At 46.8% G+C, this 26677-nt stretch overlaps 1 protein-coding gene across 1 annotated transcript in view; it reads left to right on the top strand.

Moving 5' to 3' along the window:
• The window catches only part of LOC142011080 (uncharacterized), a 158819-nt gene extending 140705 nt beyond the window's left edge, over positions 1 to 18114 (top strand). The window contains exon 5 of the transcript XR_012644965.1: positions 17414 to 18114. The gene's annotated coding sequence lies outside the window, so the exon portion shown is untranslated. The remainder of the gene's footprint in view (positions 1 to 17413) is intronic.
• Positions 18115 to 26677: the final 8563 nt, after the last annotated feature.

Here is a 26677-nt window from a genome sequence, read left to right on the forward strand (position 1 = left end):
AATTCTCCTGTCAGCATCTGTTTTTACTGGAATGCTCAGTGGTAAAGAGCCATTTTTTAATGTTTCACAATGTCCACTGTCCAGAGCCAAGTTAGTTGGTTCAAAATATGACAAATATTATGAGTATTTCTTTCTTTCATGGGCTGTTTCCACAATTCCCAGTGATGAGCATGGCCCTGTTAGCTCTAGGACTGAAGGAAGACATGCCCACTGCTCTGAGGAGCTTACAAATAATAGTTCATATTAATTCCCCATCATTTCCATGTCATTTGTTGGCCTGTAGTAGCTTTTCTGCTCATATTGTTATTTGCAAACTTATCTAAGCCATTTTCATTCCCAAACACAGCTGGTTTGAGACACTAGTGCAAAGAAAGGATTGGCTGGTGCTGAGCCATGAGGCAGAGTTCATATTTTAAGAAATACTGCCTCTCCTTATAACACAAAACGTTAAAAATTAGGGTGTTCTATGCTATCCTGGCTGTAGCAGTATCATAACGAAAGTGATTTGGAAATGATTAAAGCCTTGCTCTTACCAATGCTTAAGGCCGTGAATGATCCTACTGAAGTCAGAGCTCCTCTTAAATGCGTATTGGCGGTTATTAATGCTTATGAATAGAGCTGCACATTTTTTTCCTGCAGAAGAGTTTGTTTCATGCAAAAGACAATTCCTGTTGGCTGAAACTGATTAGACTTTACATGGCTGGTTTCGTCCATTCATAAAACAGCCTGAGAAAGAAGCGGCACTGGGATGAGTTGGGTCACAGTGATCCCTTGGAGACTGTCACTTAAAGGGCTGATCATACAGCTGAGCCTGTCTGACTGCCCTCTGGGGCACCCTGTCATCCTGTCTTCCTAAGCCATCCTGCAGCAAAGCACAGAGTTGAAGCTACAGCCCACAGAAGAGTAACAGACACTGGGAGGACTCAATTACAGGGACTTGACAACTCCCAGGAGTACAGCCCCAATGGGATCAAAACTCCAGATAAATCTGTCTGCATAAAAGTTTTACACAGAGTAAGCTCATAAGTTATTCCCTTTATCAATGAAAGATAAGCACAGCTGTTACCACCCACCCCTGAGGACAATTGTTTGTACTGGGTTTAACAAACAAAAGTGATTTTATTAAGTATAAAAAGTAGGATTTAAGTGGTTGCAAGTGATGACAGACAGATCAAAGTAAGTTACTAAGATAAAACATGCCAGCTAAGCTTAACACACTAAGGGAAGTTGTTGCAAGTCACAATTTCTCAGCTAGTTCTTGTTTCAAGTGAAGTCTTTTTTTAAACCAGAGCTGCTCTTCCTGACCTGGGTCCAGCAGCTCCTCTCCAATCCTGTCAGAGTTCCTTTGTTCCTGGTCTCTTCATGTATCCTCTTTAGGTGTGGGGCAGTCTCTAAAGCCATCTGAAGATAATCATTGTTTACTTCCCTTTCCTTGTATAGAAGTTCCCCAGGGCAGGAAGTCTTTGTTCAAGCCTCCCCACCTCTGTGGAAAATTATAAAATTCAAGGTGGACTCCACCACCAGGTGGCATGGTTACATGTCTTTGTAGGACCAACCATAGTCCAGACTTACAGGAAAAACAAGACTATTCAGATTGTCTTGTGCACCAGGCCATTAAGTTCATTGAGTACTGCTAATGGCCTTCACTAGTGCATTATATCTATATCTATATCTATATCTATAGATAGATAGATAGATATAAAAAATTAGGTTTATACCTCATATTTATTAAATTCACTTACTAGAATCATACATGCACACAAATATGCATTCAGTGAATTACAAGATTTTCAATGACCAATTACATGCCACATTTTGCATAAAGCATGTTCAATTATGCCTATTCATATTCCATATGACATTTCCATTAAATGTATGGGAGACTGGTGCCATTCCACTATGGCCCACTCCCAGCCTAATAGCCTTGAGCTCAGTTGTTTGAGCTCTCAGTTAAAATGTGGGGCATCCAGGTTCAGAAGCCCTGCTCTGCACCAGCCCTGAAACAGGCTTATTTTAATTTACCAAAAATTCCAGTTCAGTTTGACCCAAACCAAATTTTTTTTCATTAATTTTTCCAGAGCTACCAGAGAACCAAATAATAATTCTTTGCCCTGCTCTGTTTATGCAACATGCACGGGTTCCTTGATCTAAGTCCTCTTTACCCATAAAACAGGCCCATCACAGGCAGCAGTATTGCAAACTTTCCTCTGTCTGGCCTTTGTGCTTCCTGCCTAGCAAGAGGCCACCTCAGACATTGTGCTGTCAGGTTCTCCTGGTGCTCTCTGACAACACTCTGTCAACAAAGCCACCTAGAAAAGCTCACTTGAAATGGGGACCCTGTGACAGATATTGTAGCCTACCTGCCAGATCTGGCCTACTAGTGACCTCATCTTATTCTGTGACTTGTAGTAAACTTAAGGGCTACAGTTACACCAGCAAGTCTGTTGACAGTATGTTGACAAAAGTCGGCACTCCTGCCAACAACCTTTTGCCTCTCCCAGATGAGGAAAAGTGCCTTTTATTAACAGATTCGGCTTGTTATGTCAAGAGAGCAGCCAGGAGGTCCAGCCGCTCTGTCGACAGAATGGAGCACTCCTCCAGTTGGCTTTTGCGTGTGGCTGCATTCTGCCAGAATTTCTGGGGATACTGCTTCCAAAAGTGGCTTCTGTTGACAGCTCGCTGAAGTGTAACTGTAGCTGAGGTGGTTTCACATTGAACTGAATGGAGCCCCAAGAACCTTGTTTTAATTCACTTCATTTCAAACATTTCTACTGGGTCAGACTACAGGGGCATGGCCTGGACCCTGGTGAAGAAGGGGTAAAAACTCCATCCTGGCTTTTGACAAAGGAAGCCTTCGAGAAAAAAGGGCTCAACTCCAGGGAGTTTTTCCTGTCTGAATTTCTTGCTTGCTTCCCTTGAGGAAAAAGACATTGACTGCCATGGGAGCCAAAAGAAGGTGGCTTCAGGCTCCCAGAAGGGTCAGAGCCTCCAGCAGAAGTGGTAGGGCTGCAGCTAGCATCCCACAGGTGGCTCTCAGTGCTGCCCTGAGCCTGCTGTACAGGGCCCTGGTGGGGTCTTAAAGGGCAGGGCTCTGCCAACCACCACTGCTGCAGTGGCAGCAGCTGGGAGCCCCAAGCCCTTTTGAATTGCCAGGTCCTGAGGCAGTTGTCCCCTTTGCATGGCCCATCAGCAGGTCTGCTGACTGCAGCCACTCTTTCTTCTGCTGACTCATTTTGCTAGCTTACATATGGTACACAAGTGTGTAACAATTACATTGTTTTTTCTCAAATTACAATACGTTACTGTGATGATGTGTTGTGATTAAAGCCAGACCTGTCTCTTGGCCATTAATGGAGCCAAGGAACACATGTGTACCATACTGAATGAAAAAATCCAGTTACTTCTGATGTAGGGTTTTTCCTTCATTAGAAGGGGTTGGCGGGACTGAGTACTAACCAGCGACGCTGGCATGCGGTTTTCAGAGAACCTACATAGCATGTAAGGGGATTCAGCTTTGATTGTATCACCAGGTCTTCTGGGATTTTGTGCAACCATGTTGCTTCTGCCTTCCTGCAACTCACTCAATATTGGTCACTTGACACCCCACCACCTCGCTCTTCACATCACACACATGAAAACGTACATTAGTTTGCAAGGCTTTGCAGCAGTGTTCCCTGTAAGCTGAGTGAATGAGTGTCTGCCCAGGAGGGATTCGATTGCTGCCCAGCTGATTAGCAGAGCATCTACAGCCACCCACCATGTGTTGCTCTCAGTGATGCATGCCCACATGTACTTCAGTGCACGTAACAAAATTGCTTGTGTGCACGGATGGAAACAATGAGAGGCAACACTGCTCTGCAGACTTTAATTCTTCTTAATGCACAGGGAAGCCAGGAGTGTGGGGAGCAAAATGAAACTGGGGTATAAACCAGGGCAATTTTAGAACTCATGCTCTGCTGCAGTAAAGGTGGCCAGTAGGTCCAAGAATGAGGATGCCAAACAGGGCACCATTCTTGTCCACATGTGCCCATGTAACTTTGAATCCTAGAATCCCAGGGCTGGAAGGGGCCTTAGGAGGTCATCTAGTCCAGCCCTCTGCCCAAAGCAGGATCAACCCCATCTAAATCAGCCAACCCAAGACTTTGTCAATTTAAAAACCTCTAGGGATGGAGATTCCACCACCTGGCTAGGTAATGCATTCCAGTGCTTCACCACTTTCCTGGAGAAATAGTTAATAGCTAATATCCAACCTACACCTTCCTGCCTGTAACTTAAGACCATTGCTCTTTCGTTCTGCCACCCATCACTACTGAAAACAGCCACTCTGTCCTCTTTAGAGCCACTCTTCAGGGGCTTGAAGGCTGCTATCAAATTGCCCCCACACTGCTCTTCTGTGAACTAAATAAACCCAAATCCCTCAGTCTCTCCTCATAGGTCATGTGCTCCACCCCCCCCCAATCATTTTCACTGACCTCCACTGAACTCACTTCTATGCATCCACATCCTTTCTATACTGAGGCCCCAGAACTGTATTCAGTACTCCAGATGGGGCCTCACCAGTGCCAAGTAGAGGGGAATAACAACTTCTACAGGTCTGCTGGAAATGCTTCTGTGAATGCACCCGACCATGCTGTCAGCCTTCTTGGCTACAAGGGCACACTATTGACTCATATGCAGCCTCTCATCCACTGTAAACCCCACATTCTTTTCTGTGGCACTGCTACTTAGCCGGTCAGTCCCCAGCCTGTAACAATGCTTGGGATTATTCTGTCCCAAGTGTAGGACTCAATCCTTGTCCTTGTTGAACTTCAGTTTTCTTCTGGTCCAATCCTCCAATTTATCTAGGTCACTGAGTCCTATCCTTACCCTCCAATGTATTTATTCTCCCCATAGCTTAGTGTTGTCTGCAAATTTGCTGAAGGAGCAATCCATCCTGTCATCCAGGTCAATAAAGATGTTGACCAATACAGGCCCTAGAACCAATCTTTGGGACATGCCACTAGAAGCAGACTGCCAGCCAGACATTGAGTCATTGATTACTACCTGTTGGTCTGATCATCTAGCCAGCTTTCTATCCATTTTACAGTCCATGTATCTAATCCAGACTTCCTTAACTTATGGGCAAGAATGTTGTGGGAGACTGTACCAAAAGCTTTGCTAAAGTTGAGGTGTATCACGTTCATTGACTTCCCCACATCCACAGAGCCAGTTACCTCATCATAGAAGCTAATCAGATTGATCAGGTATGACTTGCCTTTGGTGAATCCATGTTGACTGCTCTTGATCACTTTCCCCTGTTCCAAGTGCTTCAGAATTGATTCCTTGAGCATAACCTCCATGATTTTTCCCAAGGACTGAGGGAAGACTGACTGGCCTATAGTTCTCTGAATTGTTCTTCTTTCCCTTTTTTAAAGATGGGCACAGCATTTGCCTTTTCCCCCCAATCATCCCAGACCTTTCCCAATCTCCACGAGTTTTCAAAGGTACTAGCAAAAGGCTCTGCAATGACATGTGCTAATTCCCTCAGTACCCTTGGACGTATTAAATCTGTGCACCTGCTTGTCTAAATAGCTCTTAACCTGTTCTTTCCCCACTAAGGGCTGCCCACCTTTTTCTCATACTGCATTGTTTAGTGCTGTACATAGTCTGAGAGCTGACCTTGTCCATGAAGATTGAGACAAAAAAAAGGCATTGAGTACTTCATCCTTTCCCACATCTTCTGTCGCCAAGTCACCTCCCTCATCCACTAATTGCCTCACACCCTCCCTGATAACCCTCTTATTGTTAACATGTCTTTAAAATCCCTTCTTGTTGCCCTTTACATCCCTTGCTAGCTGCAATTCCAATTGTGCTTTCGCTTTCCTGATTACTCCTCGGCATTATCCAGCCATATATTTATACTCATCCTTAGTCATCTGTCCAAGTTTCCATTTCTTATATGCAGCCTTTGAGTTTGATCTCACCAAAGATTTCCCTGGTAAGCCAATCCAGTTGCCTACCATTTTTGCTTTTCTTACTGTGCAGCAGGATAGTTTGTTCCTGTGCCTTCAATAAGACTCCTTTAAACTGCCATTTCTCCTGAACTCCTTTCCCCTTCATATTAGCTTCCAAGAGGATCCTGCACATCAATTCTCTCGGGGAGTTGAAGTCTGCTTTTCTGAAATCAAGGGTGTGTATTTTAGTGCTCACCTTTCCCACCCACCTCCTCCCCCCAGATCCTGAAATCCACCACCTCATGATCACTGAATCCCAGGTTGCCTCCCACTTCTATATCACCTACTAGTTCTTCCCTGTTTGTGAGCAGCAGGTCAAGCAGGTCAGGTCTCTGGTAATGTGAGGCCCAATGCAGCTGTCAAAGGCTGCCACTGAAAATTAAATGAACAAATGTCATGGGATTGAGGGCTCTCAGTAGCCAAGTTAACGGTAAAGTTATGTGAATTTCTTAAAACCCTGAAATCAGGCAAAACTTTACAATAGTTTGTTTTAAACCAAGAACTTGGCCCAAGTTGGCCAATTTTTTTTGGTTAACTTGGGTTGTTCCTTTATAAGCCTCATTTTCCCCAGGAAGGGATCTATAGTTTTACTTGAAATTCTAATACCCAGCTAATTAGATTTACTGTGAGCTTTCCACTGAGGTTACGAGTCCATCTGAAATCTGTCATCAAAAGCAAAATTTATGCGAGCCAAAACTATAGAAAAGAGTTGGAATGGAATGGAAGCTACTGCAAACCACAAACAATAAGCTTCCCATATCTCCAGTGATAGTTCCTGAGCCGCATGGGACAAAACTAAGAAGGAAAAAAATCTATTGAAGGAAAAAGTAAGGCTTCCTTTGTCATTAGTCAAATATCAAAGTTTGGGTTTGGTTGATATTTTTGCTAAAAATATAGCCATTTTGTGAAAATAGGAATTTCCCCAGGAAATGTTCATTTTTGACTACATTGTTTGTGTTTTTGACAAAAAGGCCTAGAATCTGAGACAGGCTTGAGAGAAAAAATCCCCAGAAAAGGTCAAAGACTGAAACATTTTCAGTGTTTTGAGGTATCTACCTCCATGACCCCCACCCCCCACCTAAAAGGTTAATCAAAAGTTCCATTGGCAGAGAAGAACTTGATATGGGGATCTGGGGTGACAGGCATGGAAGGGGAATTAAAGAATCTCAGTATCTCCTCCACTGTACTTCTAGGGTCCACAGTGTGCCTCTAGATGACCTTTTGAAGGCTAAGGAACAGGCAAGTTTAAGTCAGTGGTCTGGGTGTCTGGCTTTGTCCTACCTCATTCCTACAAGGACACTTTAATATAAAAATGATTATCTAATCAAAACCTTGATGCTGTTCCTCCTTAAATGTGCTGATCCCCCATTAGAGGGGAACTTCAAGCCAAGCCAGTCAGGGTATGGCTCAGGGCAAAACTGAAGACATAAGGCAGCCCTTGGGCTTTCACATAAATGCTGTTCCCTATACATCTCAGGACATAGCTTTGGAGTATCTCAAACCCACATGAGTTTCCTGCCATTTGTGTAACTTCCTGGAGAAAGAGAGAAGAACTCTTTGTGCTTGCATTGCCCCAATATATGTAGCGTCTGTGGTGTACTATGCAAAGTGGTTTGAATATCCACTGATGGCCGTCCTAATTATAGCACTAATTATCACAGCAAGTGATTGCACAATGAACATTTTCCAAAGATGGGTGTTTGGAAGAAGATGAATAGAGACAGGCCATTTATTTCATTCTATAGCAAGGATTTTTGGACAGGCAGACCCACAGCATGGCAAATATTAACAGGAAGTTGAGTGTGTCTCTTTGGGGGTAGATTGTTGGCAGTGAATCTGTGTCTTTTTTATTACCTCTCACCCCCATTTGTACAATATTGCACTGAGAAATAACCATAGAGTTTAAGGCCAGAAGGGACCATAAACTCATCGAGCCTGAGTGCTGGTATGTCATAACTCATTAAATTTCACCCAGATCCCTCTATATGGAGCCCAATTGTTTGTATTTGGCTAAACTGTCTCTCTCAGAAAGGCATACAGTCTTGATTAGAAGACAGCATGAGATGTAGAATACTCCCCCCATTTGGTAGTTGGTTCCTGTGTTTAGTCACCTTCCCTGTGTGCCTGATTTCTAATAAGAATTTGTCTGGCTTTGGCTTCCAGCCCAGGATTATTTGTGCCTTTAGCAGGTATTTTAGTAACTGTTTCTCCCCATAAAAATACTTACATACTAATCAAGTAACTTCTCAATCTGTTTTAATAAACTAAAGAAATTGGATGCTTAAACTCTCCCTTAAGGCACTTTCCCCAGCTGTCTAATCACTCAAGTACATTTTTTTCTGCACCTTCCTGAACATTTTTCCTTCTAAATTGTGGACACTAGAACTGTACGTAATATGTATATATGTTGACCTCTTCGATGCCATATACAGTAGTAAAATTGCTTCAGAAACATTTAATTGTTAAAAGAAAAAATCCCCACTGCCTATGAGTGATAAAAATCACTGCTCATAATCACTATTATTGTCTTCTGCCTGTGCTATTAGAGGCTGATTTATAGCTATCAGAAACATGTTTGAAAATATTTCTTGGAAGCAATTAGTCATTGAAGCTGGGAAATTATCAGTGTTTATGTGTTTTAATTACACTGAAAGGTCTGATGTTCACAATAAAAAAATTAGATTTTTTGAGGAACCAGCTGAGATAAGTTGAAATTGAAGGCATGGAGAATTTCATGTTTCTGAAAATTCCAGCAAAGAATGTTTTAATTGGTATTAAATATACAACAGCATGTGTAATCTCCAAGTTATTTTGGTATGTTTGCTGGTATACAGAGAGTTGAAGGATAATGCTCTGAAATGCCATTCCTCCTTGCATGTTTGAATGAGGATGTATTACATTGGATAGCATTGGTGTTTGTCTGGGGAGAAGTAGAATTTAATATTCACTTCTCTAGTTTGTGGACCAAGAGTATAGCTAAGCTGTTTCAGTCTGTAACATTATCCGTGACCCTCTTTGAAATCCCCAAAGCAACTGTTAATAGCTTGGTCCCAGGAAAAGCGATACTGTATTCCTAGCTCTTGTGTGGGGCCAGTTGCCTAGCATCGCAGTATATTTTGTGAAACAGTTGGCAGACTGATCAGATTTGCTCAGCTATATGAATTAAGCAATCATACAATACTGCAGAGAATATGAGTGAGGAATTTCCATATTACAGCTCTTGATACTCCCACCTCGCGGCCCTGCTACCACAAATATAAGGCTTTGGCTGAGCAGGCAGTAATTTGATATTAAACTAGGTTCTTATTAAGCAGATGCATTGAAATGGTGCAGAGTTTTATGTTGCATTAGTCAACTAAATGCTTTTTATTAGTGCTCATTAGGATGAGGGATAACTCAGAGTTGAGAATTCATTAGCCAAAGATTGACCCTTTGAGGTATGGTAATTAAACAGCAACAAGCTTGAGAATGGGAGCTGGGCCACACACAGCAAATTCTATGAGTCAGCTGTTTGGCTGCCGGGTGTGATCCTTGCAAAATAGGTCAGTGAAGAAATTTAGAAATTTGAGGCAGAACTGCAGGATCTACTGAACTTTTTTCTCTTTCTCCTAGTGCTAATTTAACAATGCAAATTGGCTTGCAAAAGAAAAACTAAACGCACATTTCAACATTCTGTGGAACTAAACGTCAATATGAATACATGAAAATATCCTTTTGTTTTAGAGTAATTTCTGTGCTATAGTAAAAAAATCAAAGACAAGATAAAGTCATAATTTTAACTTATTGTCAGTTTGATTTTTGGCCATAATCTCATTTATGGCACATCACTCAGTGGACAGGTAGATAAGATCCTGTGGGAAGCAATTCTAAGGGAAAAAATGTTACAGAAAGTTTGCAGTTCTTAAAGAAACATCAAGGGCATAAAAGGAAACTTTCACAATTTGGAGGAAAGTATTGTAAAAGACCAGCCTGGCTTAACCAGGAGATTTGCAATGACCTGAAATTCAAAGCCATGCAACAAGTGGAAACTTGGTCAAATGAGAGAAAGAGCAAAGCACGTAGGGACAAAAATTAGAAAGGCCAAAGCATACAAATGAATTAAACTGTCTAGAGACAAAGGATAACAAGAGAACATTTTATAAATACATTACAGACAAGAAAAAGGTCTAGGTGAGAATAGGCCCATTATTCAATGAAGCAGGAAAAAGACAAAATTAATAACAATTAAAGAGTGGGTGTGGGGGCAGCAATGACCAAAGTATTAAATGTCTTCTTTTACCGTTATGGTTGTCACTAAAAGGTTAATAGTCATCATCATTGTAAATGAGGTAGGACCTGAGGTTAACACAGGGGAACAGTAAGTTCAGAATTACTTAGAAAAGTTAGTTGCCTTCAGGTCAGCAGAGCCTGGCAAGATACATCCTAGAATACTTAAGGGAGAGGCTGATGAGATTTCTGAGCCGTTAGTGATTGTCTTTGAGACCACACAGAGGAAAGGAGAGATTCCAGAAGACTGGAAAAGAGCAAATATTGCACATCTAAAAATGGGAATAAGAACAACACAGGGACTAATAGACTAGTCAACTTAACTTGGGCACCAGGAAAGAAGATGGAGCAAATAAACAATCAACTTGTGAGCACCTAGACAGGGCGAGCAATAAGCCAGAGCAGGTTCACCAGGGTTAGTCCCTGGTGGGCCACTGGTATTTTATTTACTCATGTGTCCGCAAGTATGGCCACTTGCAGCTCCTATGGGCCAGGAACAGCAAACTGCAGCCAATAAGAGCCATGACCAGCTGTAGCTGCAAACACACAGATAAATAAAGCATGGAAGCTTGCCAGGGACTAACCCTGGTGAATCACCTCCAGCCTGTAGGCTAATCATTGCCCTCCCTGACCTAGAAGGTAAAAAGATAAGTAGAGAAAAAGATGATTGTGGTAATATCTTAAATAGTTCTGTGTAAGGTCAAAAGCTTCTCTTTTTCACCAACAGAATTTGGTCCAACACAAGATATTACCTCCCCTGCCTAATCTGTCTAATAACCTAAGATTAGTCTGGCTACAGCACTGCCTAAGGTGATACATAACAGTTAATTATTTCCCAAGAACAAACCATGTTGAACAAACCTAATATACTTTGACAATGTAACAAGCCTGCTGGATGGAGGGAAGATACATGTGATGTATCTTTACTTCAGTTAGTTTTTTGATACTCTCTCATGTGACCATCTCATGAGCAAAGTAGGAAAATATAATTTAGATCAACCTACTAGAAGAGGGGTGTACAACTGATTGGGAAACTGGTACTCAGAGTACTTAGCAATGGTTCACAGTCACCGTGGAAGGACCTAGTGAGAAGGGTTTGCCTAGATCTGTCCTGGGGTATGACACTGTTCCATATTTTCATACATTATTTGAATAGTGGCATAGAGAGAACACACATAAAATTTGTGGACAGTACCAAGCTAGGAAGGTTTGCAAGTGCTTTGGAAGATGGGCTTATCATTTAACATGATCTGGACAAACTGAGAAATGGTTTGAATTAAATAGGATGAAATTTAATAAGGACAAATGCAAAGTGCTATACTTACAAGGAATAATCAATTGCACAAATGAAAAATGGAAAATGGGAAAGACTGCCTAAAAAGGAGAACTGGAAAAGATGTCAGGTCATATTGGATCACAAACTAAATATGAGTCAACAACATAATATTGTTGCAAAAAGCACGAGTACCGTTCTGGGAAGTGTTCACAGAAGTTGCAAGCAAGCTGTAAGCAAGACACACAATATAGTTTTTCTACTCTGCTCAGCACTGACAAGGTCGCAGCTGGAATACTATGTCTCCATAACTGAGCATCACACTGAAGGAAAGATGAGGACAAACTGGAGAATGTCCAGAGGAGAGCAATAAAAATTATTTAAGTTCTAGAAAATGACCTATGAGAAAAGGTTGACAAAATTAGGTCTGGGGAGTCTGGAAAAAAGAAGCCTGGGCACGGGACATAACAGGTTTTAAGTATGTAAAAAGTTGCTGTGACAAGCTTGGTGTCAGTTCATGCCAAGGTCCTCATATCTCAGTTGGACATGTACAGACATATCTGGAATCTGTCTGGCTCGCTTGAGGATTAATGTTGACAAAACAGAATTAGAATTGCAGGAAAATGTTTAGTATTTAGACTGTTGAGTGCTTGTGAGTTGCTGCATGCATTAATCTTATTTTCAATATCTGCATTCCATACTGTAGTGTAATACTGGAGTGGTTTATGGTAAGCCACTGTTAGTGTATGAATCACCATGCAGGAGAGGGACATTAATTAGTGCAAAGAGCTGCACTTCCTCAAAAAAGTTACAACCCTCTAAAGGATAGACCCATTGCTACCAGCTGGGGTATGGTTGGATCTCACAACTATGAAGTGCCTTACATCTTAATTCAGAAACCATCAACAAAGGATATAAACCTCTTTATTGTTCTGCTCCCCTCCCAAAGAAGTTGTGTCATGGGAATTGACTCCTTCCACCAAATGAACATGCAGCTCAGTGCAGATAGCAGAAGGATTAAAAACTCCAAACACAATTAGAATTAGGATCTCTTATGCTACTTGGACTGTGGGTGAGGTTGAGGGCAAGGAATTTGTAGGAATAATCAGCAGATCCTCAACTACTGAGCCTGGGTTAGCTCAAAAAGGAGAAATCGAGCTTGCCAAATATGGAAGTCTGTATCACCTTTTGCAACCTAAACCTGTAACTCATTTGTTTATCTGTTTTCTTGCTTTAACCTTAATTTCCTTTTCCTATGTATTTAATTTCATATAATTTACTATAAGACTGGCTACAAGCATGGTCTTTGGTGTGAGGCCCAAAGCACAGTTGACTTGTTGTACGTGACTGATCCTTTGGGATTTGCAGTGACCCTCAGTGTAAGGAGCTATCTGTCAGTGAGATGCTGGGTGGTAAAACAGACGAGAGTACCCAAGAGGAACTGGACGTGAATATGTTAAGGCTGTTAAAGTGCCTAAGGAGTTTTCATTTGGTGCAATTGGTTGGTGACATCAAAGCTTAGAACTCAATTAACACGGGGTTTGTGTTTTTTATATACACTCTTCCCTGAGGTTGTTACTCATGGTCTTGCATCAAAACAAGTGTTCAGAGCATCACACCTCTTATAAGAGCAGGATGAAAAGCTGTTCTCCTTATATGCTGAATATGGGACAAAAAGAAATGGGCTTAAATTTCAGCAAGGGAGGTTTAGATTAGACAATAGGAAAAGCCTCCTGTCAGGGTAGCTATGCATTAGAAAAAATTGCCTGGGGAGGTTCGGGAACTTCTGTCATTAAAGGTCTTTGAGAACAAATTAGATAAACACCTCTCAGATATTCTAGGCAATGCTTAGTCCTGCTCAGTGCAGGGATTGGTCTAGACCAAGGTTCCTTCCAGTCCTACATTTCTATCATACTGTTCCAATTGAACTCCATAGTAAAACTCAAACAACTCCAATGAGAGTAGAAACAAAGAGGAAGCCTTGCTAGTCTATACACTATCAAAACAAAAAGCAGTCAAGTAGCATTTTAAAGACTAGCAAAATGGTTTATTAGGTGAGCTTTTGTGGGACAGACCCACTTCTTCAGACCACAGCCAGACCAGAACAGACTCAATATTTAAGGCACAGAGAACCAAAAACAGTAAGCAAGCAGGACAAAACAGGCCTGATCAGTACCACACTGTACCGAAAACCTACTGATCGCTATACTTATCTATACCCTTCTAGTTTCCATCCTGCATACGTGACTAGATCCATTGTTTACAGTCAAGCTCTTAGGTACAATCGCATTTGCTCTGATCCAACTGACAGAGACCAAAAACTACAAGAACTTTACCAAATATTCATAAACCTGAATTACCCACCAGGAGAAGTAAAAAAACAAATCGACAGGGCCAGACGAATACCCAGAGACCAGCTACTCCAAGATCGGCCCAAAAAAGCCAAGAACAGAACACTACTGGTCATCACCTACAGCCCCCAACTCAGACCACTGCAACGAATTATTAAAGACCTACAACTGCCACACTCCAGAAGGCCCTGGGTGACATGCCTGTTCTCTCCTACAGACAACCTCCCAACCTCATGAGGATCCTCACTAACAGCCACAGTTTATACCCCAGGAATAACAGTCCTGGAACCTTTCCCTGCAACAAAGCCCTCTGCCAGATTTGTCCACATATCTTCTCTGGAAATACCATCACTGGACCTAACCAGGTTACTCACAGAATCACGGGCACTTTCTCATGCTGCTCTACTAACATCATATATGCCATCATGTGCCAACAATGCCCAGATGCTTTGTATATTGGACAGACTTCTAACTCGCTCAGACAAAGGGTCAATGGGCACAAAACAGACATCAAAACACTCCAGATCCATAAACCAGTTAGTAAACATTTTAATGGCATTCTGTCAATGACCTAAAGGTATGTGTGTTACTGAAAAGGAATTATCGCACCGTTCTGGAAAGGGAAACAGCCGAACTGGCTTTTATATTCAAATTCGGCACATTGACACATGGTTTAAATCGTGATGGGAACTTTCTGAGTCACTATAGGGGCTCATCTGCATACTTGGCTCAATCTAATTCTTGATCTTCCCCCCCACCCCTCCACTCTCTGATTTGCTCACCTTGATTATCTTTTTCTGATTTGTCCTCCTTGCTTACTGTTTTTGGTTCTCTGTGCCTTAAATATTGAGTCTGTTCTGGTCTGGCTATGGTCTGAAGAAGTGGGTCTGTCCCACGAAAGCTCACCTAATAAATTATTTTGCTAGTCTTTAAAGTGCTACTTGACTGCTTTTTGTTTTGACAATGAGAGTAGAGTTAGGCCCATGTTGAATTCTTCTGAAAATCTCTTCCTATAGGTGGTGCTTGCTGGTAGGTATAACAAGAATTTTCCACAATAACATTTTATGAATTTTTGTGAAGAGTTTAGTTTCTGGTTTTGTATGGAAATTTGGTTGGTTTCCTCAGTTGTACCTAGTTAACAGCCTGGCCACTTAAAAGCTCATCCTGAGACAGACAGAAAAATCTACTTCTCTGAAACTGGAGATAGGCCTGACCCCCAATATGTGGCTCTATGTCAGGATTGAGGGTTTGGGTTCATCCCCCTCTAAATTAAGAGCTAACTCCAAAATTCAGATGTAGACTTGCACAAATCCAGGCTCAGATTTGCTTTTATAGGGATTTGACCAAGACCATACAGAAAATTACTAGATTATCAAAGCGTAACCACAATTACAACCTAGAAGGGAATGAGAGAGACCCTGGCTACCCAGACATAACTAAAGGAACAGAACCAACTTCTGCGTGGAACTGCATGAAACCAGTTTCACTGTTCGCAGAATTTCTACAGATGGCGCCTGATTTATCATAGAATCCTCGGGCTGGAAGGCACTTTAGGAAGTCATCCAGCTCAGCCCCCTGCCTGAAGCAGGATCAACCCTAACTAAATCATCCCAGCCAGGAATTTGTCAAGTTAGCCGTGTCTACACGTGCACGCTACTTCGAAGTAGCGGCACTAACTTCGAAATAGCGCCCGTCACGGCTACACGTGTTGGGCGCTATTTCGATGTTAACATCGACGTTAGGCGGTGAGACGTCGAAGCCGCTAACCCCATGAGGGGATGGGAATAGAGCCCTACTTCGACGTTCAACGTCGAAGTAGGGACCGTGTAGTCATTGCGCGTCCCGCAACTTCGAAATTGCGGGGTCCTCCATGGCGGCCATCAGCTGAGGGGTTGAGAGACGCTCTCTCCAGCCCCTCAGCTCAATGGTGGCCGTGTGGAGCGGCCCCTTAAAGGTCCCCACCACCTCCCTTCCTGTGCAGGAAGCTGAGAGAGGGTGCAGGCAGCAGCAGTAACACGTGGCTAGCCTGCACGCTCTTCTGCAGCCACCCACACCCCCAACCGACCTGATGGCCGCCTGGCAGCCCCCCCAGCGCCCTCAGGGAACCCACCCCAAGGGGAGCCAGGGTTCCCAGAGCAGGAGCCAGGCCGGGAAGCGGCAGCGGGGCCCCTCCTGGACGGAGGCCGAGCTCGGGACCTGCTGGGGCTCTGGAGGGAGGAGGAGGTGCTCCAGGTAATGGGGAGCAAGAGGCGGAACGCGGATGCGTTCGCTCGGCTGGCCAAGGGCCTGGCCGCCCAGGGTCACCCTGCCCGCACGCCGGACCATGTCCGGAGTAAAGTGAAGGAGCTGCGGCAGGGTTACGCCCGGGCCCGGGATGCGGCTAGCTGATCTGGGGCCGCCCCCGTCACTTGCCCCTTTTACAGGAAGCTCAGGGACATCCTGGGCCCCCGGCACACCTCCTCCCCTCCGGCCACGCTTGACACCTCGGCTGAGGAGCCCCAGCAGGCCCCGGAGGCGGAGTCCACCCCGGAGGCAAGCCCCGCACCCCGGGGGCCCCCCCAGGAGCCCACCCCCGGGGCACCGGAGCAGGAGGAGGAGGAGGGGGACTCCTCCTCCACCGACACTGGCCTCCAGATCCTCCTCCCATCCCGGAGCAGCAGCCAGGCGTCCGCCCCCCGGGTGTCCCCCGACCGTGGGAGTGGACCATCAGCTATGTACCCCCCCGGTGCACAGCCCTGGGGTTGAGGGGTGCGGGTAATAGATATGGCCAGGGCCCTCCACATGCCCAGATGACCATGGCCCCAAGGACGGCAGTGGCATGTCCCTCACAGGAGTGCATCAGCCCCTGTCCCCCCAGCACGACAGTGCCATGCCCCATCTCCGGGGCAGGGGGGAGCGGAACCCCTAGGGTCCCCCGGAGGGAGGGGGTGGGACACCCAGCAGCAGCAGCAGCAGCAGCAGCAGCAGCAGCAGCAGCATGAGATGGAGTGGGGGGAGTGCAAATGCGAGACTCAGGCTAGATATGAGCAACAAGCTGAATAGCTCGCAGTGGCTAAGGATGATCCTGGGGCTACAATTGGCAGGTTACACCTCTGCCCTGAACAAAGAGGAGGGAGGAGCCGAGCTGGGTTTGAATCGGGGGCCGCAGTTAGAGCCTAGGGGAAGGGAGAGCTAGAAGGCTGCCTGCCTGAGGAGGGGGAAAGCTACACCCCAGAGGGGCACCCCTCGGGGTCTTCTCCCCAGGACGGGTTGGAAGGACTGTCTCTGACTGCTGTACTGTCGCTTCTGGGAGAAACTGGGCACCTGTTGCCTAAGAAACCTCTCCTGTCATACCTGCTGAGTGAGTGAGAGTCACTCCTGCCAGCGGACGGGGTGCAGTGCAGGGGGACCCCTGAACCCCATCACAGCAGCATCTCCCAGGGACGGGGATGGAGAACCTGCAGCAGAGGGGTGGGGGGACAAGGGCCACGGCTCGGGGCCCACACTAACGTCTGTCTCCACTCTTCTTCCCCCCCTCCTGTGTTCCGCAGCTGCACCATTGGAAGGACCGGAGAGCGCCGGCAAGGCTTCAGTGGTCCCGGAAAGCCCTCCGGGGCCATCGCTCCAAGGCCAGCCCCTCGGCGGAAGACCGACCAGCCCCACGGCGGGCAAGACGGTGGACTCAGCAGCAGCAGCTGCCGGCGACGGACCCCCAGCTGCTGGCCCTCCACCGCCGGCAGGTGGAGGTCGCTGAGCAGCGGCTGCGGGTGGAGCAATGCCACCTCCACCTGCAGGAGCGGGCGCTGGCCTGGCGCCAGGAGGCATGGGGGGCCTACATGCAGACATTCAACTGCATAGCGGACTACCTGGCCCCGCCATGCCGCGCCGGCCGCCACTGCGCCCACCCTGCCTGCTCCACCCGCTGAGCCGCCCGCTGCTCCAGCCGCTGCGCCGTCCGCCGTCGCACCACCACCCGCCACCAAGGGCCACTCTGCCGAGGGAGACCTGGGGCCAGCTGACACTTGCCGGCCGTATCTTCCGGTCTGCCCGGCCCCGAGCCAGGGCTGCAGCTGAGGCGGGGATCCCAGCCGCCCACCCCCAGTGCTGGACTGTAGGGGCATGGGGCCCAGGACGTGGCCCCCCCGCCTTTGTATATATTCCTCCCACTTTTATGGTTTTTTTGGGCTGTACATAGTTTGTATTTATTTGTGACCCCAGTTTTCAATGTCTGATCCTTCCCCCCCATGTAAATAGTTCTCCCCTTCTTTGTTTTCCCTGTTTTTATAATAATATACATACATATATATAAGTTAGAATTTCTATAGTTAATAAGAAGAGTTCCAGTAAACATGTTTGATTTCACAAACAAGTGTCTGCTTTCATTTGTACAAGAAAAGTGTGGGGGGTGTGCTGTTGGGTGCTCTGTGGTGTGGGCATAGGGGCAGGGAGTGTTGTGGAGGATGGGGAGGGCAGTGGGGGGCCTGCCAGTGTTCACCCCGCGGCCTCATCGAAGTGGCCCCGCAGGGCTTCCCGGACCCGGGTCCCTTCGGGGTCCACCTGGCGACTGGGGGCAGTGGGTGGCTGCACATCGGCCCTGCCGGCCTCCACAGCCCAACCCTGAAAGAAGGCCTCCCCCTTGCTCTCCACCAGATTGTGTAGGGCGCTGCATGTACCCACAATCTGGGGAATGTTGATGGGGCCCATATCCAGGCAGGTGAGGTGACACCTCCAGCGCCCTTTGAGGCAGCCGAATGAGCGCTCCACCACCTGGCGCGCGTGGTTCAGGCTCTGGTTGAAGCGCTTCTGGCTGGCAGACAGATGGCCCGTGTACGGGTGCATGAGCCAGGGCCGGAAGGGGTATGCTGCATCTGCGATGACGCAGAGGGGCATGGTGGTGTCCCCCACAGGGATCTCCCGCTGGGGGATGTAGGTCCCCGCCTCCAGCCGGCGGCACAGGCCCGAGTTCCGGAATACCCGGGCGTCGTGGGTGCTGCCAGGCCAGCCCACATAAATGTCCTGGAAACAGCCCCGGCTGTCCACCGAGGCCTGGAGGACCACTGAGTGGTAGCCCTTCCGCTTGATGTAACGTCCTCCACTGTGCTCCGGGGCACAGATGGGGATGTGAGTCCCATCCAGAGCCCCAAAGCAACTGGGGAAGCCCAGGGTGGCAAAGCCCGCGATGGCGGCATCTGGGTCCCCAAGCCTCACGAGCCTGTGGAGGAGCATGGCGTTGATGGTGCGGACGACCTGCAGGGGAAGCACATGGGAGAGCACCAATGAGGGGTGAGCAGGGTATGTGTGGCCCTCCCCTGCCAGGGCCCCCCTCCCCTCCCCAGCCCTCCCCTGCCAGGGCTGCCTCCCCCGCCACACCCTGTGGGTCCTCTTACCTCCATGAGGACAGCCCCAACGGTGGCCTTGCCGATGCCAAACTGCTGGCCCATGGATCGGTAGCTGTCTGGAGTGGCCAGCTTCCAGACAGCGATGCCGACCCGTTTCTCCACTGTGAGGGCACGCCGCATGGCGGTGTCCTGGTGCCTGAGTGCGGGGGTGAGCCACTGGCATAGCTCCAGAAATGTCTGCCGGCTCATGCGAAAGTTCCTGAGCCAGCGGTCGTCGTCCCACTCTCCGAGCACCAGCCTCTCCCACCAGTCGGTGCTGGAGGGGTATGAGGCGGGCGGGGGGGGTCAGGGTGCTGCAGGGTTGGGGGTTGCATCCTCCTCTGCTGCGGGCAGCTCCTCCTCTGTGGCAAGGAGGTGCTCAGCTGCCTCATGCATGGCATGGAGCAGGGCGAGCACTGCTCCTGCAGGGGCGGCTGGGTGGACCTCTGGCTGCTGCTGCTGCTGCTGCTGCTGCTGCTGCTGCTGCTGCTGCTGGGGGTCCATCATGACTGCGTTGCTCAAGGTGTGCGTGCCTATGGCTCTGCAGACCGCGTGCTGTGCAGGCTGAGTGTGTCTGGGAGGGGCCCTTTAAGGGAGCGGCTTGCTGTTGAGTCCGCCCTGTGATTTTGTCTGCAGCTGTGCCTGGCACCCTGATTTCGATGTGTGCTACTTTGGCGTGTAGACGTTCCCTCGCAGCGCCTATTTCGATGTGGTGCTGCGCAACGTCAACGTTGAACATTGACGTTGCCAGCCCTGGAGGACGTGTCGACGTTATTCATCGAAATAGCCTATTTCGATGTCGCTACATCGAAATAAGCTACTTCGGTGTAGGGTTCACGTGTAGGCGTAGCTGTTGGGACTTAAAAACCTCTAGGGATGGAGATTCCACCGCCTGTCTAGGTAATGCATTCCAGTCCCTCACCACCCTCCTGGTGAAATAGTTCTTCCTAATAGACAATTTACACCTTCCCCTCTAACTTCAGACCATTGCTCCTTGTTCTGTCATCTGTCACTACTGAGAACAGGCTCCTACAAGCCTTGTATAATTATTCAACCTTACTTGAGAAATTTTTATCATCCATTTCAGAAGTCTAGATTTAATCAAATTTTATTAAGAATTCATTACTTGATACTCCATATTTGAGCTGCATTAGTTGACGGTCTTTGGTCAGGTTATATCCTATTTCCATAATAGATAACTAACTCCCTTGCACTGTAGCTGATGTGGGCTCCTCCCCTTCCAGGTCAGAGGACGGCCCCTCCGCCCCACTGCCATGGGTACCACAACAACCCCCAAGTTAACAGTTCTGGGACTCCCACCTTGCCGCAAGTGGGTGAGAAGCAACAGTTCTGGAGCCCAGCCTTGCTTCAGGTGGGATCTGGGAGAAACTAGCTTGGGTCTCACAGGAGAGAGCCCAGGCCCTAACTCAGGGCAGGGCAGGGCAGCAAACACTCGAGAGCCCAAGCCCTGATGCAAGGCAGGGCAGGCCCAGGCCCTAGCGCAGGGTTGGGGAACACCACAACAATCTCTGAAGGTCTGTGGCCCTAGTTCAGGGTGAGGCAATAAACACACTGTTCACAGCAGACCCAGGCCTTAGCTCAGGGCAGGGCAGGGCACACAAACAGTTGCAGTTTGTCTCTTTGCTCAGGAGAGGCCCAGCCCTAGCTCAGGGCAGGGCAATCAACACAGTTCTCACAGGGCACTGACACATTGCCTGTGCTGCCAGAGAGGGGGAACTGCCACCCAGCAGGTGGGTGGCAGGGGGGACACAGGCCCACCCACTGCACTGTATCCTGGCACGGGGCCCTGGTCACAGCAGCACCATCCGCTGCACAGGTCAGCAGGGAATCCAGACCAAAACACACTGATCCAAGGCCCTTTAAAAGTCCTCTTACCCCTAGGGCCACCCCCAGTCTCCCTCCCCAGCACATACCCAGTGTTCTAGGCTGAGGTAGGTGCACAGGTTGGTCCTCTGGGTCTGGCTGGCCTTCTACAGGCAGGTTCTGCTGGGGTCTACATGTTGTCAGTACCAGCAGAGGCCCAGGCGGCCCAGTCTGGGCCTCAGCTGGTCCTCAGTCTCCCAGACAGGAGCCCAGAGCCATTCTCTGGAGGTTCAGCCCAGAGTTAGCCCTCAACCCTGCCTTTTATAGCCCTGGCCCTGCCTCCTGACTTCTGGTCAGGTGACTGGGAGGGGCCAGGCTCAGTACAAAATGGCTCCTGGAACGGTTCCTCCTTTTCCAGGTAGTGGGGTGGCCATTCTGCCCCACTACATGCACAATAAAGTGAAGGGGTTGAAATCATCAGGGCTTTGCATCACAAAAGAAGAGAGGGATGTTTAGGGTGATACGTGATAGCAGACAAAGGTTATGTCTGCACTAGTACAAAATCTTGAAATGGCCATGCAAATAGCCATTTTGCAGCTTACTAATGAGGTGCTGAAATGCATATTCACACCTCATTAGCATGCCACTGGCTGCAGCTCTTCGAAATTGACACTTTTTGCTGTCGCCTGGCTCATCCAGACAGGGGTCCTTTTTGAAAGGACCCTGCCAGCTTTGAAATTGCCTTAGTTGGCGGGGTCCTTTTGAAAAGGACCCCCGTGTGGACAAGCTGCACAGCAGCAAAAGCAGCAATTTTGAAGAGCTGCGGTCGGTGGCATGTTAATGAGGCGCTGAATATGCATTTCAGTGCCTCATTAGTAATCATCGAAATGGCTATTTGCACGGCCATTTTGAAGTTTTGTGCTAGTGCAGTAGTGTAGCAGTTTTGAAGTTTTGTGCTAGTGTAGACACGGCCAACTAGGCAAAGGGAATTCTGAAAAATGAACTAGAGACATTTTCCTTTTGGGCCCATATCGATAGCCTAAGGTGTTTTTCTGTTAACCTTATTAATGAATACTGAGTTGCAATATCATTTCCTCTCAGGAAATTTGCATAATTTATGCTTTGAGGTGTTCAGCCAGATATCTGTTTGGTTCACGTAGTTGCCTCTGTTCCAGGGATCTGGCGTGGGTTTTTGGGAACTGTCTTCCTGCTGTCTTAGGCTTTGGCATCCCCTCCCCTCTGAAATACATTGGGAACATTGCATTTAGTGGTGTATAATAGTCTATCATCACCCCAATTATTGACACAAAGTAATTGCATGCATAGGTGCTGACTCCATGGGTGCCCCAAGGCTGGAGCACTCACAGGGAAAAATTAGTGAGTGCAGAGCACCCACTGACCCCAAGATCCTCAATTCTACCCCCATGCCTCTCATGTGCTGATGGCCCTGTACTTACCAACTCCTCCCCCTCCATCCCAGTGCTTCTGGAATGCTGTGAACACCTGATTCACAGTGTTCTAGCTCGTGGAGTGAGTGGGAGAAGTGAGGACTTGGCGCACTCGAGGGAGAAGGTGGGAAGAGGTAGGGCCTTTGGGAAGGAATAGAGTAGGGGTGGGCATGGAGTGGAGGAGGGGGTCAAGAAACTTCTGGCAAAATAAGAAGTTAGTTCTGAGGGCCAGAGGTGGAAAAAGTTCCCAAAAAGTTACCTGAGTAAAAGTGCAGCTGTTTTCACTTCCAGACACTTGAGTACAATTTAGATGTGATGTGTGTGTGTGTGTGTATCTGCTTTTTCTCAGGTAGTTTGCTACAGGGAAGCCAGTAACTTATACTTAAGTACATTCCTCCCAAAAGTATTTGCACTTTTACTCAAGTAACTTTTTGGGCACTTTTTCCACTTCTACTTAGGACTGCATATATGCACCCTAGTTGTGAAAAGAGTGGTCATTTGCATGGCTCATTAAATGTACTCTCTGCTGAGGAGTTTCAAGAATGCAGTCCTTTGCTTTAAGCAGTGTCTTATCCCACATTAAATACACCATTTCTGGAGTGAAGACCCCAGAGTGTGAGGGTAACATCTGTTAACCCAAAATATCCATGGCAGTGAAACTCAGTCACTGGAATGTTTATGGAAAACAACCGCAAACTGAGGTTGGGCACATCTAAAGTAAATTCAGTTTTCAATTAGAGTGAAAGGCTATGGTTACACTGATCCGGACTGCCAGCAACAGTATGCAAATAGGATGTTTCAAAAATGCAAATGGCCTCTTGTTTGCATATTCGTTTGCCAGCAGAGGCTGCTGTCGGCAGAAAAAAAGCAGTATAAAAGTGGTTCTGCTGGTGAAACCCACCCTTCATCAGCAGCCTCTCATACCTGATTTTTTCGCGGCATAAGAGGCTGCTGACATAGCGGGGGTTTCGCTACAGGACCATGTTTGCGATCCATTTTTTCTGCCGGTAGCAGCCTCTGCTGGTATGCAAATATGCAAATGAAAACCCATTTGCATTTTCAAGATAGCCAATTTGCATACTGCTGCCAGCAGTTCAGGTAGCATAACCGTAGCCAATATGTCTGTTTTGAGCTCATTTGCCTAACTCTAGTAGTAACCTCTTCTTAAATCATTGCTAATCTGCTTTTTTAAGAATTCACTTTCTTCATGTGTCCCCATTCCCTTTCTCCTTGATACTGGTATTAGAATTTGATTCTGTTGTGTGACCGATACTAAAATATTGATGTGATTAAACTGGAAAGCCCTAGTCATTCTACTTCCAAGTACTTTTGTCAAGGATACCAATGCACCCCTGGGCAACACAGGTGACTCACATTGCCTGATCATAATGCCTGGGTGTTGTAGCAGTAGCGTAGTTGGTCAGCTATTTCAGTGCTATTTTCCTTTGCTTCCTGGCACCATGCATGCAACACTTTCTATATACTGAATTATTTATGGACTCATGATTACTGAGCATCAATATGTCAATGTTACAATGCCCTGGTTGGCCATAAAGGAGCAAAAGTCTTTCTTTAATTAAAATTACATGGTCCGTGTCAACTTTCCTTGGACCTAATCTTTTAAAACTGAGTTGGGAGTTTGAATTCCAAACCAAATACTTCTGATTTAAGCAAAGACTTAATACAGAGCTCTCTTTCACTGAGATTGGTCTTGGAAGCCAATAATTTTATATGTTTTTGGGAGGTTTATATTATATGGGAGAGTTTACAATGGACCTCATTGAACAGTAGACCACAGTGGCAGTATATTTTTTATAAGCAGGACCTAATAAGGAGGAAGCAATGTATAATTCAGACTGCAAATGTTCCTGGTTAATGACAAAAGCTGAAGATGCATCACTGATGCTTCTGAACATGTTAACTCTTGCAATGAAGTTGGTAATGTAGGTGTTCAGGTTTGTTTTTAAAAACATCTGTTTTTTCTGAAAAATGACTGTATCCCTTGGCATTGTAGCAAGATACTGAACCAGCACGGGGTTTAATTACTTGACCACCCTGAGAGTTCTGTGAACCAAATTCAATCCCTGCGTAAGCGGGTGCAGCTACCTCTAGGAATTTTACCCGCTTCTTGACTTACTTTACTTAAACCCTTGTACTCCAGGTGCAGCATCAGTCATTTACACTTCTCACTTCACTCTATCTAGGGACAAAACTTCTAGCTGACCCCACAAATATCCCAGTCATTGTCTTTCAACCTCAGTAACCTTCTCCATGTTGTCCAAGGTCTTCCTCTTATGCATTTTCCCTGCAGGTTCCACGTGACAGCTTGACAGATTATGCAGAATTATGGTTTTCTGAGTGTGTGGCCTAGCCATCCCCAGTTTGTTCTCTTGATTTGAATGTAAAGTGTTTCTTGTCCTGCTGTCTTCCAAACCTTTTCATTTGTGGCCAAGTCTTGCCATTCGATGGGAAGGATGTACCTCAGGCATCTGTTTATGCATGTCTGTGCCCATTTCTGCCAGGGCTAAATTTGGCCCAGTGTTTTTCTCTTCTCCCTAAGACCGTCAGGCTTAGGGGGATCTGCTTCTCATGCCATTCAGTTCTTGGTACTGTTGACCTTTTCCACACACAGAGCACCCCTAAACTTGTGCCAGAATGCCTGTTGTTTTCAAACGTGGAAAACAACGTCAGGGAACAGCAAAGGTAAAGTGTCCTCGTGAGAGTGTCTTCCTCTCGGTATAAAATGACTTCAGATCATTGCATACAAGGGCAGGAATTTAATAATATAGTGAACATAAAATACAATGGTATCAATTTCAAAAATTATATGCAGCACTGGAACAAACTGTGTCCATTGGAGAGAGATGATGGACCTTCACCTGTTAGCTGTATTATGTTTGTAAGTACATGAATGTTATTTTTTATTACGCATGTGATTTGTGTTACGGCTAGGGTTAGGGTGTTCTTCAGTCCAGTTTTAGAGAGGACCAGTTTCATCAGTTTTCCTTATTCTTCAGACATGGAATGCCTCTAGAGCTACGTCTACACGTGAAGCCTACATCGAATAGCTTATTTCGATGTAGCGACATCGAAATAGGCTATTTCGATGAATAACGTCTACACGTCCTCCAGGGCTGGCAACGTCGACGTTCAACATCGACGTTGGGCAGCACCACATCGAAATAGGCGCTGCAAGGGAACGTCTACATGCCAAAGTAGCACACATCGAAATCAGGGTGCCAGGCACAGCTGCAGACAGGGTGACAGGGCGGACTCAACAGCAAGCCGCTCCCTTAAAGGGCCCCTCCCAGACACAGTTGCACTAAACAACACAAGATCCACTGAGCCGACAACTGGTTGCAGACCCTGTGCATGCAGCATGGATCCCCAGCTGCCGCAGCAGCAGCAGCCAGAAGCCCTGGGCTAAGGGCTGCTGCACACGGTGACCATAGAGCCCCGCAGGGGCTGGAGAGAGCATCTCTCAACCCCTCAGCTGATGGCCACCATGGAGGACCCCGCTATTTCGATGTTGCGGGACGCGGATCGTCTACACGTGCCCTACTTCAACGTTCAACTTCGAAGTAGGGCGCTATTCCCATCCCCTCATGGGGTTAGCGGCTTCGACGTCTCACCGCCTAACGGCGATGTTAACATCGAAATATCGCCCAACACGTGTAGCCGTGACGGGCGCTATTTCGAAGTTAGTGCCACTACTTCGAAGTAGTGTGCACGTGTAGACACGGCTTAGATGAGCTCACTCACTGTGTATTAATCAGTAATCTTTGCACAGATATAAGCCTGCTACCCTCATGTCACACTCCCAATAAGTTACTAGATACACAAGCCATAGACCCTCTCCCAGTGATTCTTGCATCTTGATGCCAAAGATTTGGGCTGAGCTAGAGCATGTCTTCCGGAAAGGTAGCCCATGTGTCTGGTCACAGAGAAAAGGAACAACTTGGTGTGGGTCAGAGTGGTAGAATCAGGCTAGTAGTATGGGGATACACTTGGTGTTAGAATCTTTTTCGTGGCTGCATTAAAATAATTCTCAAAGCACAGTGTGAGGCTTGAATGAATCCAGCCTCTGACAGTCCCTTCGAGCTAGCAAAGTGTTATCTCTGTTTTCCAGAGGGGATCACAGAGAAGCACAGATGCTGAGTCAAAA

The sequence above is a fragment of the Carettochelys insculpta genome, chromosome 3 (assembly GCF_033958435.1).
Source record: "Carettochelys insculpta isolate YL-2023 chromosome 3, ASM3395843v1, whole genome shotgun sequence".
In the NCBI taxonomy this organism is placed as follows: Eukaryota; Metazoa; Chordata; order Testudines; family Carettochelyidae; genus Carettochelys; species Carettochelys insculpta.